The following is an 18,932-nucleotide window of genomic DNA, read 5'->3' as shown; positions in this document are numbered from 1 at the left end:
TCGTACCACATAGGTGTCCGTATACTTTCATCTTCAGCTTGATGTTATTTTCTGCAAAGGCTGCATTGATCTGGAACATAGGAAGAGAGATAGACAGTGTCCGTTAATTCGTATATTATGCAGTGTTTTTGCCATACCCGTCGAATTTTGTCATACGCGTCGAAATTCGTAGATTCGAGCTTCGTAGATTACATAGCGGTAAAAATTACAGAAAAGAATTACCTTCGTCCAAGAATAAGTTCCAACAACATCGTATAGTGTGGCTAATGGCGAGTTCCACGCAGAGCGAAAATCATTTTCCAACCATTTGGTGGGGTTTAAGCAGTGTTGTACAGCTTGGGGAAAAGAGTGCACGGGACAGCACCGTGCCGCATGTCTACATTGCAGTGACATCAAAACAGGAAACAAGGGCGGACACACATACTGATACATGAATAGAATAGTCCACCCCGTTTTTGACTGGAGGTGTTGGGGTCGAATCCTACCGCCGACTGTTCTGTCTGAGGTTTTCCCGGGGTTTTCCTGAGACTTTCCAGTTCCCCCTGAAGTCGGCCCAGCACGCATAGTAACTCCCCTGCCCCCAACTTCTTTATGCTATTCCCTGTTCACCGGTCCACATCTGTACGCCGCTCAAAGCACAGTTGCTTCGCGGCGCTAACACGGAACAACAAAAAAGTTTCATATTCGACCTCTTCCTGGTATAATGCAGGACGACCTCTGCGATGAAGACATGCGCCAGTGCCGTGCATGTCAACTATTGTCTCAAGCTGTACATGCAGTAACCGACATGGACATATACAGTGGTGGCTCTGTGTTCAGTTTGTGAGTAGAGATCTCGCAACGTTGCAACATTTTCCGCTGCAAATATGGGTAGCTGTGGGCTCTCTCAGCGACTTTCTGCAAAGCACATAACTGAAAAACAGCAATGAAGCTTCCTTTGAAGCTTGAACTTTCGCGTGTTGACCACGAGAAAGCTTTTAATTACGTTTTTGGAATGCCCGTTATCATTTTTGAATTGTCCTCTACTAGTTGACCTGATTTTTCCCGGGTGAACCGAGGTGTACCTCATCTACTTCATAATATGGAAAATACGGGGCACCCAGGACTAACGCGATGGCAATCCTTGAACTTCAACAAAACAAAACAAATAAAATGCGAGGACACCTTGAAATTGCGTGTAATGCTTTGCCAATATGGGTCAAATGTAGGAGCTTACTAGAGAGGATAACGCGCTGCGGGTTTGGCATTAAAGAGGCCATGAAATGGTTAACGCGAAATCTAAGTACTCCGCAGGAAATCGTTCTCATGATCCATAACTATCGTACGACACGATCGACATTTACCCGTATTCAGTACAATGGAGGCGCAGTTACCAGGCAAAAAAAAAAAAAAAATAGCGGTGCGTGACAGCCTGATAGATGCCTTCGAAACACCAGCTGAACAGCTGGCTAACCTTTTCAGCGAGTTTCAACTTTCATCGTTGATTTCTTTGTTCATGTGGTCTCTGTAAATCTTTGTTCCTGCTCTTGTTAATATTGTACTGCTATTAATTACTAAGGTTAAACATTTCCCTATGTATTCCGTCATCGCTCTTAGACTTGTTGCGGCGAATCACCTCATCCCATTGTCATTCATGTAGTTGTTCTTAGGCAACTAATAAATCAATGAATGCATTTCAAGGTTGCATAATACGGCAACTGTTCACCTTCAACCGGGAAACCAAGTAAGTGGTCATTTTTATCCTGTGGTTTATCCCAGATGCCCTAAATCACCATTTCCCGGTTGCTACAGCAGATGCTATGCCCGAGAACACGCACGATCCTCATGACGTCCTCACAGTGTCATCATGTACCGAGCTGTATCCCCAGAACGTCCTAGGGATAACGCTCGTGGACTGTTCTTGAAGAGTAATTCAGATTCGTCCTGTGCCCGCCCCTATAGGTGGATAGCGGGGCGAGTAATGATACTTCGTTTAATTTACATGCTCAGACTCCCTAACACATTTGTTCTGCTTTGCTTTTTCCGGCCGATCTGAGTCATGATAGACATTTCTCTTAAATAAAGAGTATTCCAACGTGCAACTCTCTGGCTTCAAAAAGGATGACTGAGGATACATGGAGCATTTCTCGTGGAAAGGACAGCAACGCGCGGTTATGTTGCACTGCAAGAAACATAGACATAGTGATCCAGAGCTAATACTTCGATCAATTCCTCGCTTCGAGTATTTCTTTTTTCTTTTCGTAATCGAAAGAAACATGTACAGCTCACCCTTGGTTTTGTGTCGCAGGCGAGCAGGCACTCGAATTTACGGTTGGTCGAGTTCTAAGCAATTAATAGGATCTGTTTTGGCTTCGAAGAGAATAACACTGAAAACACCACTTGGCGCTTGTTTCTGTGTGACTCCTTGCTGCCCGTCCTGTAAAACTTTGCAGCACTTTATGCACCTTATTCCTTTTTATTTTATTCGACAGAAGGACATGTCTCGTTCGGGTGACACTCATGAATTTTTGAATTGTGTGAGCGAGAGGTTACTACAATCTGTTAATGGAAGGGAGGAGAGCGTAGCGTGAGCCTGGGAGAGGAGATGGTAGGGTTACCGTTGTGCATGCGTTATCCCATAAACCTAAGAAGATTAGTCAGGAGCAGGACGCGTCAGTGGTGCAGGCTTCATAGACGGTGTCGAGTTTTTTAACGCCCGTGTTGCGGGAAGAAGCATGCAGGGGATTTTGTTTAGTGCAGAACAGTAGTAGTGTACTAGATACAACTGTCGTGTGGATGATGCCATATTGGCCCGCTGCGAGGTGGGTGAATGACAGATTAAGAGAGCATGCGCTTGGGGTTCGGTCGGCCCAGTCTGGCCATTGCGTAGTTCACTGTGCCGCTGCACCTGTGAGCCGGATTGTTGTATGACCTTCAGCGTTCTCAACGACTCTCTAGCGTTTGTTAGAAACGTATTACGTACACGATTCGTTAGAAGTAGAAATATTTCTCAGAGAACCGAGAGGATGGCGGGTGAAGATCAACGGCATGTGTTAATGAAGGAGTCTCTCTCCAGTGGGTACGACTGTAATATCAGCATCGAGGGCTGTGTTACCTGTTACTTTCGACAATACCAAAGCCATGTAGGTACCGCAATACGTGTTTGAGCGCGCCCGCAGACCGTGTATCACCAGAAGCACAACCGGAACCATGTGGACTCGGATTGGATTAGATAAATAGCGTAGTATGGCTTGAACTGACTCGATAGTCGACAAAGCCACTGTTGTTAGGTGGACGCGTGAGCTAGGGTATCGCAAGTGCAAGCACGCACTTCTGTTTTAGTATTGTTGCTGTTCAATATGGGGGGGGGGATAATTGGTGCACAGCGGCGCAGGAAATTAAATATTTTGACTTTTTTAACAGGATGTGGGAGGACATCGCCCGGGCGCAAAAATGCGCAATCGGCTCAGAAATCATACCCCTGCAAATATGTCTGCAAAAATGGTCAAGAGATATGGAGCGGGGAGAGGAAGTCGCATAGACAGCTCTTCAGAAGAGAATATGTCGGCCGATATGTGATTCATTGAACTGTTAGAAATGAACAAAACACGGAAGAAAACTCCGCACCAGACAAGGTTGTTTTACGGTTTTGTTTTTTCGCTTCCCTTATGGTACAGTTATTCCCCGAATGTTGAAGTAGAAAGAATAATCTAGTGCAGAGAGGGAAATCTGCGGAACATTCAATTAGGACAGAATAAAAAGACAAACGAAGTCGCGAAGCACCCGGGCGAGGACCACAGAGAGACTGACACAACCTGCCTGACACAACCTGCCGTCGACACAATCGCCAATGCTATGCGGAATTTTTTTCATTTCATTTCATTTATTTCACCTTAAATGCCCATGCGGGCTTTACATAAGGGAGTGGATAAATTGACAAAATATGAACATTTACAAACATGATGCAAACCTGAATTTACATGAAAAAAGAAAAATAATAATTCAAAATAAATGAGAGCCACAAAAAGTACACCGTACATAATAAGCCATTAATGCAAAAAAAAAATATGAATCCAAAAGTGAACATCATAGTAAAAACACATTAGCAAAGGAGATATGATGACAACTGTGAGCCAAATGAAGCACTGTCCTGATATGTTTAATAGTGATTCGGGTAGACCATTCCATTCGCTTATTGCGAGAGACAGAAATGAGTTAGAGCAGCTAATGTCTGCATTGAGGACGTCTTATTTTGTATGGATGATCAATGCGAGATGACACGTAGTCAGGCGGTGTTATGAGGATGTCCTTAAGGAATGGAAGGTGATGGTAAATTCTGTGCAGTAGTGTGAGACGTGCGACCTTGCGACGGATGTTAAGTAGAGATAACTGAAGACTAGATTTCATTTCTGTTATGCTGGAATGACGAGAATAATTAGAGCATATGAAGCGACAGGGCATGGTTTTGAACACTCTCGAGCTCACGCGAAAGATAGTCTTGGTGAGGGTTCCAGATGGATGAGGCATATTCTAACTTACTGCGGATGAGTGATTCGTAAGCCACTTTCTTTACTGTGATGGGAGCATGTTTAAGATTGCGCCTGAGATCGCCGAGGGTTCTGTTAGCGTTGGCGGTGAGCTTGGTTATGTGTTCCTTCCAGGACATATCAGAGGTGAAGGTGATTCCAAGATAAGTTAAGGAGGTTACGGACTCAATGGGGAGGTCGTTAATGTAATAGCAAAGCTAGGAACGTTTTCTCGTAAAATGAACGACCTTGCACTTCGAGCTGTTTAGTTTCATTTGCCATCCGGAACACCAGTTCTGAACGCGGCGAAGGTCGTCCTGAAGCAGTGATTGATCGGAGGAGTTAAGATATTTTTCTGTAAATGACACAGTCGTCGGCAAATAGACAGACCATCAGGTAGATCGTTAATGAAGATCAAAAAGAGGAGTGGGCCCAAGAAAGTTCCGTGGGACGCCTGAGATAACGCGTGACCCCAGGGGAAGAGCAATTATTGACAGATGTGTATTCATGTCTGTCATGGAAATCGCGAATCCAAGCAACGACGGGCGGGTTTATACGTAGGCGGGCTAACGTGTAAAGTAATCGTTCATGAGGCACACCATCAAAGGCCTTGAAAAAGTCTATAAAAATGGCGTCAGTTAGGCAGTTATGATCCATGTGAAAGTAGATTATTAGAAAAGCTAGATAATTGTGTCTCACACGAGAAATTTTTGCGAATCCGTGTTGGAATGGTGGAGAGAAGGTTATTAGTTTCCAAGAATGATATTAGGTTTGAAAATAGGACGTGTTTTCATTATTTTGAACAGACATTAGTAAGGCGAATGGACGATAGTTCGTCAGCTGGTTACGTTCGCCATATTTAAAGATCGGGGCGAGCTTGCCTACCTTGCAGTCGCTGGGCACGGCTTCAGTTAGTAATGATTGGGAGAAAATGAGGGACAGGAAGCTACTGCAGGGGTTTTTAATGCTGTTGAGTACTTTGCGTTAATTTCGTCAATACCTGCGGCAGAGGGCTTTAATCTGTCAATGATATTCACTATTCCATCAGCATTAATCACGACGGGTGGCATCATTTCATGAGTAAGAGGAGGGAGAGACGGCACAGAAGACGCGTCCTCACGCGTAAATACAGAAGCAAAGAACTTATTAATGCAAGAGTTTTTGTTTGTTTGTCGATGGTCTCATGGCAAACAGTACTCGTGTTAGTCTACATGACCGGAAACTTAGATGATGAAGGTAGACATCGGAGTTTCTGCATTTCTCGCTTCGTTTATGGTCAGAAAGCCGGTCATTAAGACAGCGGGAAGTCAGTTGCACATATATCGTCCTACAGGAGAAAGGGTGTAGAGTAGACGGCATTCTTGCAGTGCGGCATATACCGGTTGTTTCACGAAGGGTCTCCAGGCTTGATAGTTTCGTAAAGAGGTGGGGCCATCGAAGAAATTTCTTTTTCGTAAACATGCTTGGGACATGGGTCATCAACTGAGTCGTGAGCGGATCATATGGACACGCTCACTAAGTAGTCAATCATCCTAATTTTTAAAGTTTACTTTGCACGCATTCAAGACAACTGTTTCCCGTATCGGCACCTTCAGCGAAACATATTCAAAGAAACAAAAAACAAACGTGTCACGTTCATATACAATGCCAAGCATAGCAATGCGTATCTTGCTGCTGTTCCTAATCTTCCGTCGCCCCGTGTTATGTACTAATCGGATGAACACGACATAGACAGCCGGATAGCTGATTGAAAGAGCACATTGGTGCACTACTCCGCGCAAGAAATATGTAAACCGAAACCGATTAATTGCTCGAAAAAGTCCTATGCGTCGACGAGTTTTTTTTTTTTTTACGAATGTTTCTCGCTGAAGGTCCCCATACATAAAACAGATATACCGTAGGTGTGTGAAATAAAATTGAAAAATGGGATGTGTATTTTATTCGTGAGAGTATGCAAATGAGCCGCTCACAACTCAGTTCACGGCAGATGTCTTAACCAAAAAGAAAGGTCGCTTTGGTGTTTACGAATTATTCAGCCGAGGTCCTTTCGTTAAACACCCGGTAGAGCAGACGCATCCGTGCTACACCTGACTTTAGGTACTCTGGTGTTTTTTTGCATAGTGGAGGGCGCGTATTTGGCTGGTAATCACCATCATCATCATGATCAAATCAAGTTGTTTTCCTGAAACGGTAGGACAAGCAGGACAATCACCCAGCAAGTAGAATGCATCCTAGTGGATGAATTCGGGACAAGTTCATTTTGTTGAGTTTGGGGTCCGGTGAACGTCAGGAAGTGGACTCAATCAAGTATTTCGTATCCATTTGCTTAAAAAAAGTACAGAGTTCTATAGCTTTCACAGCAAGCTCTATCATGAAGACAACCTCTCCCACAATGTGAGAAACATACCTTCTCTCTACACATTCCCACCATACGCAGTACGTACATCTATTTCACACTTACCATGTTAAGCTGGCTTTGTGCATATATCAGGAATTGTTCCTTCGATATCGTACTGTAGCTGTGGTCACCGACGAAGAGGACTGTGATGGGACGCGTTTCAGCCAGTTTAGTCAGTTCTTCGTCGGTCAGGGGACGCCTTGTAGCTGTAATTGAATATGGAAGCATCAGTGGCACTCTGCTCATATTACGTGTTACTCTAGCTCCTATTTGTTTGTCATGTTGAAGGTTAAGTGCGCCTCGTGAAATGGATTCAATGGGAACTGTGTGGGGCCAACGTGCATAAACAGTTGTACAGCAGCACAACATTTGTACTCTCCCGCCATTGGTGCAGGATTCGTTCTTATGCAGATATTAAGATTTTATGACCGGAAGTGAATTATGAGTTAAAATAACATTTGGTATGAGTTACATTAATGCGTTAATTTGATGGAACGGACTACAGCTAATCGATATCGATTTCTATTGCCAAATAGTAATTTTTCAGTTCATTTACTTTTTGCCATCGTCTTACCAAGTGATCGGCATGTTTTGCGTCTAAAGGCGCATAACGGGTGAGTTGTGCTAGCCGGCGATACTGAATGGTGCGCGTTCCCAACCCGCGCACGTCAAAGAGAGAGACAGTATGGGTGTAGTGGCACGAAAGCGGGTAAAGGGAAAAGAGTGCTATAACTATGGTGAGTGTGTGAGAGATGAGGATAAGAGAGAGAGAGGGGAGGATGACGATAACAAGTGAGTGCGGCAGTTAAAAGCTATCTACAATTATGAGCAATCAGATGATCCAGGATAACAGATTTACATGATGAGTTAGATGACAAAGACTAAAAGCGGGGCAATGCTGAACATCTACATCTGACACGAGTCAGTACGACTGAGGTTTTCGAGTTTGGAACCGCACTGCGAATAACTTCATTTTAATGAATACTATCAGTCAAAGTTCCTTGCTTCATCTGCTACTGCAGACGTTCGTGTGCTACTCAGTCTGTGCAAGCATCTGCTGGGACTTCGAGGCTCTTTGTGCAACGGACTTTTGGCCTTTAGCCGGAAGAGATGCCTTCACGTGTGCCTCCTTCATTTTTGGAAACACGCCAGTTTGTCGATTGGACAATTCGTAGCGATTCTAGGGAGCACAGAGTGTCACGGTTCGAGTCTCGTTGATCCGTCCGCAAGTGATGAGAGAAGTCCCATCGAATATTTCCAACAGACGCAACCGGGCATTAAAAAAACGTGTAAAACTTTGAAGATGAAACGCCATTGTCTTTGCATGCAGCGGTCCGGCGTAACATTATGCGAATACAAAAATAAGACTCTTGCACGTTCCGTGCTTTTCACGGCTTTCATTACCACTTTACAGGATCAGCGACTCAAAGCTCGCCTTTGCTCAACAAGTGTCGTTGGTATCAATAATGCCTTAACGTATCGCCGAAGCCTTTCTCCAGGCAGAACGAGAGCCTCGTCAACGCGAACAACACCCACATCAACACATTAAGTAAAGTGCCAAGTGCCGATATTCGGGAACACAAGAAATGTTCCATTGTCGAGTGTTCCTGTAGTTTCACAAAGGAAAGCTGTACAGTTGGTTTCTAAATGGTACATAGCCAACGCGTGTGCAGAAGGGAACTTCTCATGCGTTATATGGCCGTCGACAGGTAAGGACTAGAAGTAGGACGAATCCACAATTTTACCAATCCAAATCCAAAGACGGTTCTGCGACTCCACCACGCCTACGATTCTAGAATCGACTTCGTAAATGTAAACTATGACGTTGTTTCATCGACTCCAGGAGAAACTCCCGAGTATGCAGTAACAAACGATCAAAACCGAAACCATATTGCCTTTAAGCGTGTAATGGGAGAGTTCCTTCCTGAACTCCTTCAGTCCAGAACAATGCAACCACACACCACAAAGATCTATTTGGTTTTCTGTGGACACCGGAGGCGCAACCTTAAAAATATACAAATAAATGGGCTTGGTGGATCGAAATGCTCTTATTCGCCGTTTTGGGCAATGGGATTCGAGGATTCGGATATTCTATTGGTCCATCCCTTGCGAACACTGTGATGACTTTTCGAGATGAGGATCAAGTATTGGCATAAACGTCACCGTGACAGAGGTTCGACTAATGGTCGACACACTATTACTGTGTAATATAATGGAGGGATATATGACTTAAGCTGGGAAAGCTGAGCCTAGATCCCACTGCTCAACAACTCTCAACAAAGACATTTCCTAATCATTCGATGCCGTTGAAATGTGAGGGTTTGATGGAAGTAGCAGCTAGTTCATCAACTCTGCAACCTGAAACGCTCTTCAACGACTTCAAAAGCGTCAGTAGAGGTCAAACATCTAGGACAAGTCGCACAGGCAAAGAAGTTTCAGCTATCACCGCATATGTCTTGGCATTTGCTAATATGCGAGCGCCGGAAACCGTGACCGAGCTTTATTTTGTTCGGTACTGCGGATAGTGAAGAGTACTGTGAAGACGTTTCCGAATCTCTGGAATTATGAGATTGCCTTTCAGTTGCATGCGCTAAAGTCCTTCAGGATAATAGACGATATGTCTGGCCTACCGATCCTTGGACACACTTCGACCCCACCAAGACCGTCTACTTGGCGGAGGATGCACTTAGGCATTGGTGCGGTGATCTACTACAAGATTAGTGGCAAGGATTCATTAGTGGCAAGTCATTCGTCCACGTTTGGCAGACAACAGAGCGGTTTAGCAGGTCGTTGGTAACGTTGGTAATGTGACTTGCGTCGAATCGTATCAACCAGAACCAATCAGCGGATGTGTTTCTGAGTCACGCACCAGTGCAATTGATTCCGATAGGCACGATAACCTTATCAACGGCATACTAAAACTCGCATGCCGAATGATGCGAGTTATGAGCCGAATGATGCCACATGCGCCGAATGATATTAAGCCCACAAGCAGAAGGAACCTCTTTGCATGATTTTTAAGCATAAAGAAGTTGCACCATCACAGCTCTGCCAAATAGTTCGTTCTCTATTCGAACCACAAGCCATTTACCGCAATTATTGGAATACGTCTGCTTCCAGTCACTGCGGCAACAGCTAGAATGCTGTGTTGGGTTCTTACACTCCGGGGGGTTCTATGTGGAATCACGGGTTCGTTTGGAAATTGGGACAGACTGCCAAGACTTCTGCTGTGTGTAGGTGGCCCGCCCACTGTTCCTTCTTGTTCCTTTTTTGTATATTTTCTTACGGGCTCAATATGTGTGTGGACCGGCAGCAGGATCACACCTTCTATGTGTTGCAGTACTTTGTTGGCGACGATTACATCAGTTGCAATGGTTATGCTCCTTGAACGTTCCTGAGTTGTGTCATGGTTCTGCTTGGCCAACTGATGGCTTTCCACACAAATCGGCAACGTTCTTCAACTGCGAGGTTCTCACACGGCCACGTTTGCGGTTCAAAGGTGTACTTTTTTGCTCGTTTGTAGACCAATTGACCAACTGACCTAAAAACAAATGCAAGCGCAACACCAGCGCAATGCGAGGAGGAGGTGGATGAGGCGCTCTGGTTCTACGACAGTGGATCGAAAGCCCACAAGTGGCATCCATCCGCGATGCGGGCCATTTTGTGGAGCAAAATGTAAGTAGTCCAGCTCTGCTCTGAGTGAGTGTATTCTATGTATGGTATTGTTGTTCAGGAAGCGATAGCCACTGTCGCCGCATATCATGCAGCACAGGAACAGCCGTCCAGCAAACACCGCGATAGCCCAACTACCTGCCTGTATAGCACTACGGTCCCCACCTTGTACAGCATCGGACAAGAGAGACCATGAGCGCCCTCGTGAATCGAGTGACCGTGGAACAAAGTGCAGGCATCTATCGACGAACTCTATTGTACGTATTCAATAAAGATGTTTCAGTGAAAGGGTCTCGTCAAAGTTATTCGGACTGTTTAATGCATTGCATGTCGATAACCAAGTGGTATTTCATAAGTCGGTGACAAAGTTCACGATGTAGACTGCTTGCAAATGTCACTGTTTCCGCAGGGCGTACTTAATATGAGGAATGGCACGAGCGAGAAGGTCGACGGTGTCTGCAGCGATGTAGTTGAATTCTGCATTGGCCAAGCTCACAAATTCGCTCATCAGTCCCAGGGGTCCGTCTGGAACCGTTATACAGACGTTCTTGCAACGGGCGTAGATCCGACGCACCATCTCCTGCAGCGGCCCCGGCGAGATCTCTACTATATTGCCAAAGCCTACCCTGTCTATCACGTAGCGAAAAGCAGTGATGACCAGCTCATTCTGGGGACTTTCGCTTTTGAAACATACCTTCTCCACTTCTTCCGAAGAAGCATGGGTGCGGGAACAATTTTGAAATGAGTGATAGCTGAACATCTTCACGTTTGATGACGCGAGCGCGGTGTGCGCTGCCTTGATACAGATAAACGCGCGCAAAGAAATGAGAGCGAAACCGAAACGAAGAAGCCACCCATCGTCGCTAGGAGCGCCGCGCGCGCAGCGGGAGGAGCATAGAGTGAAACCGAAACCACCTGCGGTGGGTGGCGCAGAGGGTGCTAGGAGCGCGCCCGTGGGTAGCTGCTGCGGCGCGGCGTCCCAGTCAGTTGCTCGCTGGCTGTCGTGGAGAGCAGGCGTGCGGTCAATTGCTTCGAGTCCCCGCGCCCGCTCAGTTTCTGCCTGGCTCTCTGATGGAGCAGTTGCACCGTCGCCATGGGGGAAAAGGTGAGTGATTTGCCGATGTTTGCGTGATGTTTTGCCGCGCTCTTTTTCTCGCATCTTTGCCGTGCCCCGTGTTTAGATTTGTTTAGCGATGACCAACGAGTGATTTGCCGATGTTTCTGTGTGTTTGACCGCGCTCGAGTTAAGCCTTTTCTCACATGTTTGCCGTACACGCATGTTTACACTTGTTTAGCAGTGAGCCAGCCTTTTGTTCGCGTTGGCGCATGTTTAGTGATGTGTGCCCAGTGGTTCCCGCCTTGTGTTAGCTGCATAGTGTTGTGACGCTGTGGTTAGGCCTAACCGATCGCCCCTAAGCCTTTTCCCCGATGTGTAGTTTTCCCCGTGCTGTTTAGCAGTAGCGGTTAGACCTTTTCTCTCGCATGCCTAGACTTGTTTAACAGTGTTGCCATTTTTACCTGTCGCTAGTATCTTCTTGTTTTCTGTCTTTCTCGCATAGAGCGGTGATGGTGGCGCCATCTGGTGTGATGCCTTGCAACTAAGTGGCCACATGTCGTCGATCTCTGCAACTGCCCGTTGCCAACTACCAACATGGCGGGCGCTTCGGAGCAGTTTTCTTCGCCACGGCGTCGTTGATTTTTGAATAACCTGTTCCTCTCCACTCTATTTCTATCTCTTCTTTCTTCTTTTTTATGGACGGAGGTTGCCGCCAACTTACAGCTTGGTCTGGACACGAGATACATGCTCCACAATTAGTGTAATGACTCCCTGGAGGGTGCGATGAATCTGGGGGGTCCCAATTAGCTCTAATTACTAATTAAATCGTGTTTAGACGAAGTTATGCGTTGGCTGCAGTCTGTGTCCAGTTATTACTACTATCGGCTGCCTTAGTTGCGAACCCGACAAGGTAGCCCTGAATCACGCGAAGGCAGCGTACGTCTGCACCGTCATTCCCTCGAACACGTACTCTGAACTTCCCATTCCTTCAGCCACACTGAAGCCCGAGGCCTACACACCTCGAAAGACTGTGACATGGTCCCTTTCTTCTGACCGTCTCAGCCGGACGACACTCTAGATGGGGGAGCCCTGTTGCACCCTCTGTGGACGCCATCAAGGTGACGCCGCCGCAATAAACGTGTCTGCCAGTTGCCACCTGCCTGGTGCACAGCACAGACCATGTTCCTTCTTATGTACCCAGAGACAGTGTCACAAAGGACACTGTCAGACTGAACAAGGGTACTCTCAGATAGACAAAGAGGCTATAAGCATTATATTCGGTGTAAGCAAGGAGCTTCCTACAAGTGCAGATCAAAAGCCTTTGATCTCAATATTTGCACGAGACAAGAACATCCCTATACTAGCGGTTGCTAGAATGCAACATTATGCTCTGTACCCGCAAGGGTTTCAGTAACACATCAAGTACCACAATACAAAACTGCATGGCAGCGCAAATGCCCTGTCGCGACTCCCGCTCCAGTGAAGGATTTCCACAACTGGTGATACTGAACTGTTTGAACTACAGTACGTTTACAGCCTACCTGTGACCTACAATGAAATTGCCTGAAGCACAAGAAGGACCGAGAACTGCAAGAACTAAGCCGTGAACTCAAAACGGGCGTCAACAAAGCCAAGAAGTGGAACTGGGGTGGTGAAGAGTCCACGCTGCAACTGACTGCATCCTTCGAGCACACAGAGTGTTTAATTCCAACCGATCCGTAGCAGCAGGGTCCTCATGGAACTGCACCGAGGGCACTTCGGAATATCACGAATGAATGCACTCACTAGAAGTCTGGTGTGGTGGCCAGGCATTGATATAGATGAGATGGTCAATAGCTGCACGGAGTGCTTACTACACTGGGAAACGGCGCCTTGTGTCAGGAACTTCGATGGAGGAGCCGGAAACAGCATGGCAAAAGAGTGCATATAGACTATGCAGAGTCCAACAGGAAGTAGCTACTCATCTGCGTGGGCATTTTTTTTCAAAGTGGCTGGAAGCCTTCAAGCAAGGCTTCAAGCAAGGAGCAAGGCTTCAGGCTTTTTCGATGAACAGTGGAACAAAGGAGCTTGCAAATTCACTAAACATGACAATGGCGATCTCAGTGTTCATCGGGAGCCGAAATCTCCATGACGTCAGCTGCCACGCCGTGTCGCGTCTTCCTGTGATGCAAACCAAAGCCATCAAATGCGTTTCTCTGGAGTGTCTGACTGACAACGTGGATATTAGGTAATTGATTTTTCCATGTTACTTGGCGTTATGAGTGATGGTATTCTCTTTACATGCTTAAAATTCAATCTTAAAATTTGCATAATGTAAATACTCGAGACTACGGACCACCAAGGGACAGGCACAACACCAAGTCTCCCTTCGTCTTCCCTATATGGTGTCGGGGTTTCACATAATGTTCATGACCTTGTGCTTCTTAGCCATTTTTTTCATTGTCTTAAAATTCGGATGTCAATATTTTCTCTTATCCCTACATACGCAAATGTTTCAATTGATGTTCATACTTACTTGTTGTGGTGGTTGTGCTACGTGTGAGTTTTGCGTCGTCGTATCCTCTGAGGTTCAATTGGGATTGAATTTCGGATGTTAGTATTGTCTGTGATCTTTAACTCAGCAAATTTTCAATCGATGTTATTACTTACGCGTTGTATTGGATGTGCCATGTATGACATTTGGCGTCGTCGATGGGACTCGATGATGGATGTCTCCTGAATCTGTAAAGACGAGCAACTCTTACAAAAATCAGGACTTGGAGCAAACGAATCGGAACTGTTGCAGAATAAACGTTGCCGCTAATTTTGAGTTCGAAACAGACAACAGTCTGATCCGTCACAAAATTTGCCACGAGGACGAAATGTTTTCGGGAAATCTTATTTGCGGCTAACATGCCTATCAACACGGCAGAACGACAGTCGTAGAAATGGGGAGCAATTAGTAGAGAAACGCTTTCAGCAGATCAGTTTCAGCAGACACATGAGAGACAAATAGTGTATCACCTGCATGATTCTAAACGGATCACTCTTGATCGGATCTCTGCTGTGCATTCTCTGCACTTACGCACAGCCGCCTTGTGGTTATGACTGTGATACATGGAGCACAAGCCAGTAAGGCTGCACTTTTCAGCACAAAAGCGGAAACAGAAAAAGGGTGGTTAGCTAAATAATGATACTGACTCGGCAGTCGGATACATCAATATATCTTGCTGTCTGAAATTTGGCTTTGGCATAAATACGCTACAGGGAGGTCAGGAGGTTATATTATTTCACATTTAACATGCACATACTGGTTGAGGAAGATACTATTTCCAGTGTTCCTACCTTGCTTGAAGAGCATCCAGGTTCTTGCGGCGATGACGAGGATAACCATTGCAAGAAGAAGTAATACACAGGCCAACACCAGGCCTCTGGAAACGAAATAAGCAACAACAAAACGTTAAACATGCGAACTTCTCGAGTTCATCGAAGCTTAGTGGGAGACGCTCTTTAGTTGGTGAGTTCTTACTGCCGCAGTACCGTGGAATAGCATATTTTTTTCCCTTGTGCATTCTCTTTCGACGGTCAAAGTAGCGACACCTAATTCGCATTAATACACGTATGTCTATGGTCCGCCAGATGACATTCTGGCAATGCAACCACGACCGTTGCACCAGTAGCACTAGCTGTGCGAAAACTATCGTAATTAGCCTTAGCTCCATTTCACGAAACGCTTCAAGACATTATTCGCGAGCGAGATATATCAGAGAGATCAGATATACCACAGACATATCATATATGTATGTCAGAAAAGCTCACACATGGTGTCTCCAGAAAAAACACGGGTCGGATTCGATTAGGTTTCATTTGATTTTTGCGACGGACCTTCCACGGATCGGCGATCTAGAGACTAAAGCGTTGCAGCAGCTGTGCAAGATCATGCCGGCTTACAAGCTTCAGTGGTTTAAGACGGTATCGACATTGCCTTTCCGAAGCTATTTCTGTTCGCCCCCGATATAGTTCATATTATTCGCGACATTAATTACCTTCCTATTTAATGTTATGATGGAATGCGAAAAGTAACCACTAAAGCAAAGTTTTTGCTTATAATACCAACCAACATACTCGACGTGGTAGTGATACCATCACGTGTACAATATCATACGCAGCAGAAAGTACACTTTATTCTTACTGGTTTAGCGATACACTGCATTTTGTTGATTTTATTTTTGCAGGGGTCATCAAAGGCAGCATGTAGTCAACAAAGTTTCATCGAGGTGCCATCCTGGTGTCTATACCGCATGTAGCGATGATTACGCTGTTCTCAAAGGGGGTGGAGGTTCTATTTATTTTCACAGGAAAAGTCAGCCGGGGGGGGGGCTGTCTTGTTCTTCCTCATTAAGTAATTCCTTAGGGTGTATTCTTGGGGCAGTTAAGAGTAAGGCGATGTGGGGTCCGAGGTCATAAGTGTTGTGCCGTCACACACGCGATGTCACGGACTGCTGAAGAGACCGGTATCAGGAAGGTAGTGAAGAAGCACAGCGGTTACACCACTTCTCCGCGTGTCAATTAGTGTCGAGAGAGAGATGGAGTATCCGAGGCTGGTCAGGCGAGACTTGAACTTGTCGCGAAAGGACTTGGAACGGCGGCATTCGAGAAGAAGGTGACGAATATCTGCCTCAACGTTCCAGATAGAACATAAGGGTGTGGCTTGCTGATCCACTTTGAACAGCAGTGAAGGACTGCGCTGACGTTGAGGCGGAGGCGATGCGTGACAGATTCTTCCCTCCTTGAGACACGCAGATAGTGTACTCCATTGTTGCGCCAATAAACCTCACTAGTCTGTTCTTAAGGGGATCACGCTTTCTAATGGAAAAGTAGTTTTTGTAACAGTCAACTTTTTACTGCACAAAATAATCGAAAACGCAAAATAAATGAGTAAACTGGCTGCAGAACGGCTAGCTCTGTGGTTTTTGATGGTACGGTGTATTTAGGTTGCGTTCCGGTTTAGATTTGTTTTGGGATTTGTTTTGGTAGCACTTAACATTTGTGTGTAATTTCCGTAGGCTTTCATGCATCTGCTTGTGACCGCCATTGAAACCGTCAGATTGTATTGATGCAGGCGTAAGATATTCATTTTTACTGGTTATCATAGCTAGCCGAGAATAGTAATTTTCTTCATTGTTGCTTAGGATGTCTCAAGTATATTCTGTTCATTTTTGGGGGGGAGTGGGAAACCGTATATCTATTGTTGCATTTGGTATAAAGGTGACCATACATGTAGAGAAGCTCGTCGTATGCCTGGAAGGTTGAGGCTCAAGCCTAGTTCTCACATACGACAACGGCGCACGGCAACAGCAACGGTGACGTGCCGTTGCTGCCGCCGTGTGTGTCGCCGTCTCTCCACCTCGCCGTGCTGTCGTGTTCACGTGATGTCGAACATCACGAGCCGCGGCGAGCAAAGATGGATTTCCACGTGTTCTCCTTGCACGTGTTCTCTGTGTATCCTTAAAATCAGGATGCGACAAAATCATACAAATAAGGAAACCTTCTCACAAGTTCAATTAATTTCTCGGCATCAAGCTGAGAAGCCGCCATCTTCATTGGTGCGGGCCGTTCATTCGTTGGATGTGATGTGGGCGGGACCACGGCACGGCAGAAGTTGAGCATGGCTCAACTTCCTTTGCCGTGAGACGGCGGCCAGAACGGCGCCATTACGGCGTCGGAACGACACAATTTGCCGTGCCGTTCGCCATTGCCGTGCGCCGTTGTCGTACGTGAGAACTAGGCTTCACAGCCTTGGCAATTGCTTCGCCCTATTTTGCGAAATGAATAAGGAGTCAAAAACACATGGACTTTTCAACGTTGACAAGCCTACAGTTTAGTGAAAGTTGCAGCATCGAGCCTGAAGCATTAAGCAATATCAGACGTCAAGGAATTACCTCAGCAGTATTATGAGCGGACAAATTACTTTTTAAAATAATTGATAGTGTGCAATAGTGAATGAAGAATCATGTTATACAACCTGAATTCGTGTTTCTTTTCAGTTTGTGGGGCGCTGGTGTATGTGAACCATAAGGTTCTGCTGGTTCGCCTTTTCAGGCTAGAAAGGATGGCCGCGTGGGTAGGAAAGACGGCAGTCGTTTGCTGGCTCTGGAGGCAGCTCCCTTCATACTTCTCTACCGGTTCGCTGGATTTCTACCTATCTATACATACAAAGTTGACAGTACTTTATTCTTTATTTTTTTCTGCATTAGGCTGACCGTAAACAGACCTCAATTTCTCTTATTTTTCTTTTTTTTATTATTTTTCCCTATCTTTCTCTTACCGTACGGACGGCGTCTGAGTAATGTTTTCATTTACCTTTTCCGTAAAATAACAGACATGTTTAGAGTGTAGGAGCATAGCACACACAACATGTGTTATATATTCTTTTTTTGTAACTTGATGTTAGTCTTGTAGCCTCTGCGTGAAAGTATTTTCGCATTAAAATTTAGATGCTCTCAACCATCCTCTCTTTGTTGTACAAAATAATTAGAAACTAAACATGACTATCCATTGTCATTAAATTCGTTTCGTAACACACAAGGAAGAGCACGTTTCTGTCGCGGATGACAGCGTGGCCCTACACGAAAGGTGAACAAAATAACAGCGTAGCGTCAGTCTGTGGTGTACACGCATTCTGTATGCACCTGGTGCCTGCTTTTTCTTCTTTTTCTTTTTTTCTAGGGCATATATTCATATACGTACTGTGGTACACAGCTAGCTGTTCGGTATTTTCTTTGTCTGTATTTTCAGTGTATGCACACAATCATAATAAAAGGTATTGTATGGATATGTGCTTGATTGTCGCCTGACCTCATCAGTCTCTTCTCTCCACGAGTTCCTCCTCGTGCGAACGGCAAATAACATACAGCCGGAAAATTAAGTGCAATTTATTTGGTGGTTGAGAGCTGATGTACATGATTCTAGTTGCAGGGAACTATAATCGTGTGGTCTACTTTATATAGGCCAGACGGGTCGGTGTGCCAATATTAGGCTTCGAAAACATGCGTCATCTTTGGGTGGCACACCCTCGGGGCATCTGGTCCTGCACTGAAATAGATGTGGGTACAGTCCGACTTTTCAAGATACGGTTGTTGATGTGGTACCACGCAACACAACGAAAATTGTAGAGGCGTAGAAGTGCTTTAGTCAGCCGTCCGTGGCCTTATCGGGGAGGGAAGACTTCTTCCTTGATATCAGCGCATGGAAACCCCTTATCCCTGTATGGGATGACCCTGATTGAGGCTGTTGGTTTCTGAAGGTGGCGGCCGTGGCG

General features: G+C 45.6%; 2 long non-coding RNA genes across 2 annotated transcripts; both read right to left on the bottom strand.

Moving 5' to 3' along the window:
* Positions 1-18: 18 nt before the first annotated feature.
* On the bottom strand, positions 19-14,177 carry LOC135372727 (uncharacterized). Its single transcript, XR_010416088.1, has 3 exons — positions 14,148-14,177; positions 6,967-7,109; positions 19-70 (listed from the first exon to the last, which is right to left on the bottom strand). It is a non-coding gene; the product is annotated as an uncharacterized LOC135372727 (long non-coding RNA).
* A 3-nt stretch (positions 14,178-14,180) lies between these two features.
* Positions 14,181-15,042, bottom strand: LOC135372726 (uncharacterized). The gene is made up of 3 exons (XR_010416087.1): positions 14,957-15,042; positions 14,282-14,353; positions 14,181-14,194 (listed from the first exon to the last, which is right to left on the bottom strand). It is a non-coding gene; the product is annotated as an uncharacterized LOC135372726 (long non-coding RNA).
* Positions 15,043-18,932: the final 3,890 nt, after the last annotated feature.

The sequence above is a fragment of the Ornithodoros turicata genome, unplaced genomic scaffold (assembly GCF_037126465.1).
Source record: "Ornithodoros turicata isolate Travis unplaced genomic scaffold, ASM3712646v1 Chromosome166, whole genome shotgun sequence".
NCBI lineage: Eukaryota > Metazoa > Arthropoda > Arachnida > Ixodida > Argasidae > Ornithodoros > Ornithodoros turicata.
Note: the sequence above shows the minus strand (reverse complement) of the source record. Positions and strands in the feature narration are given on the sequence as shown.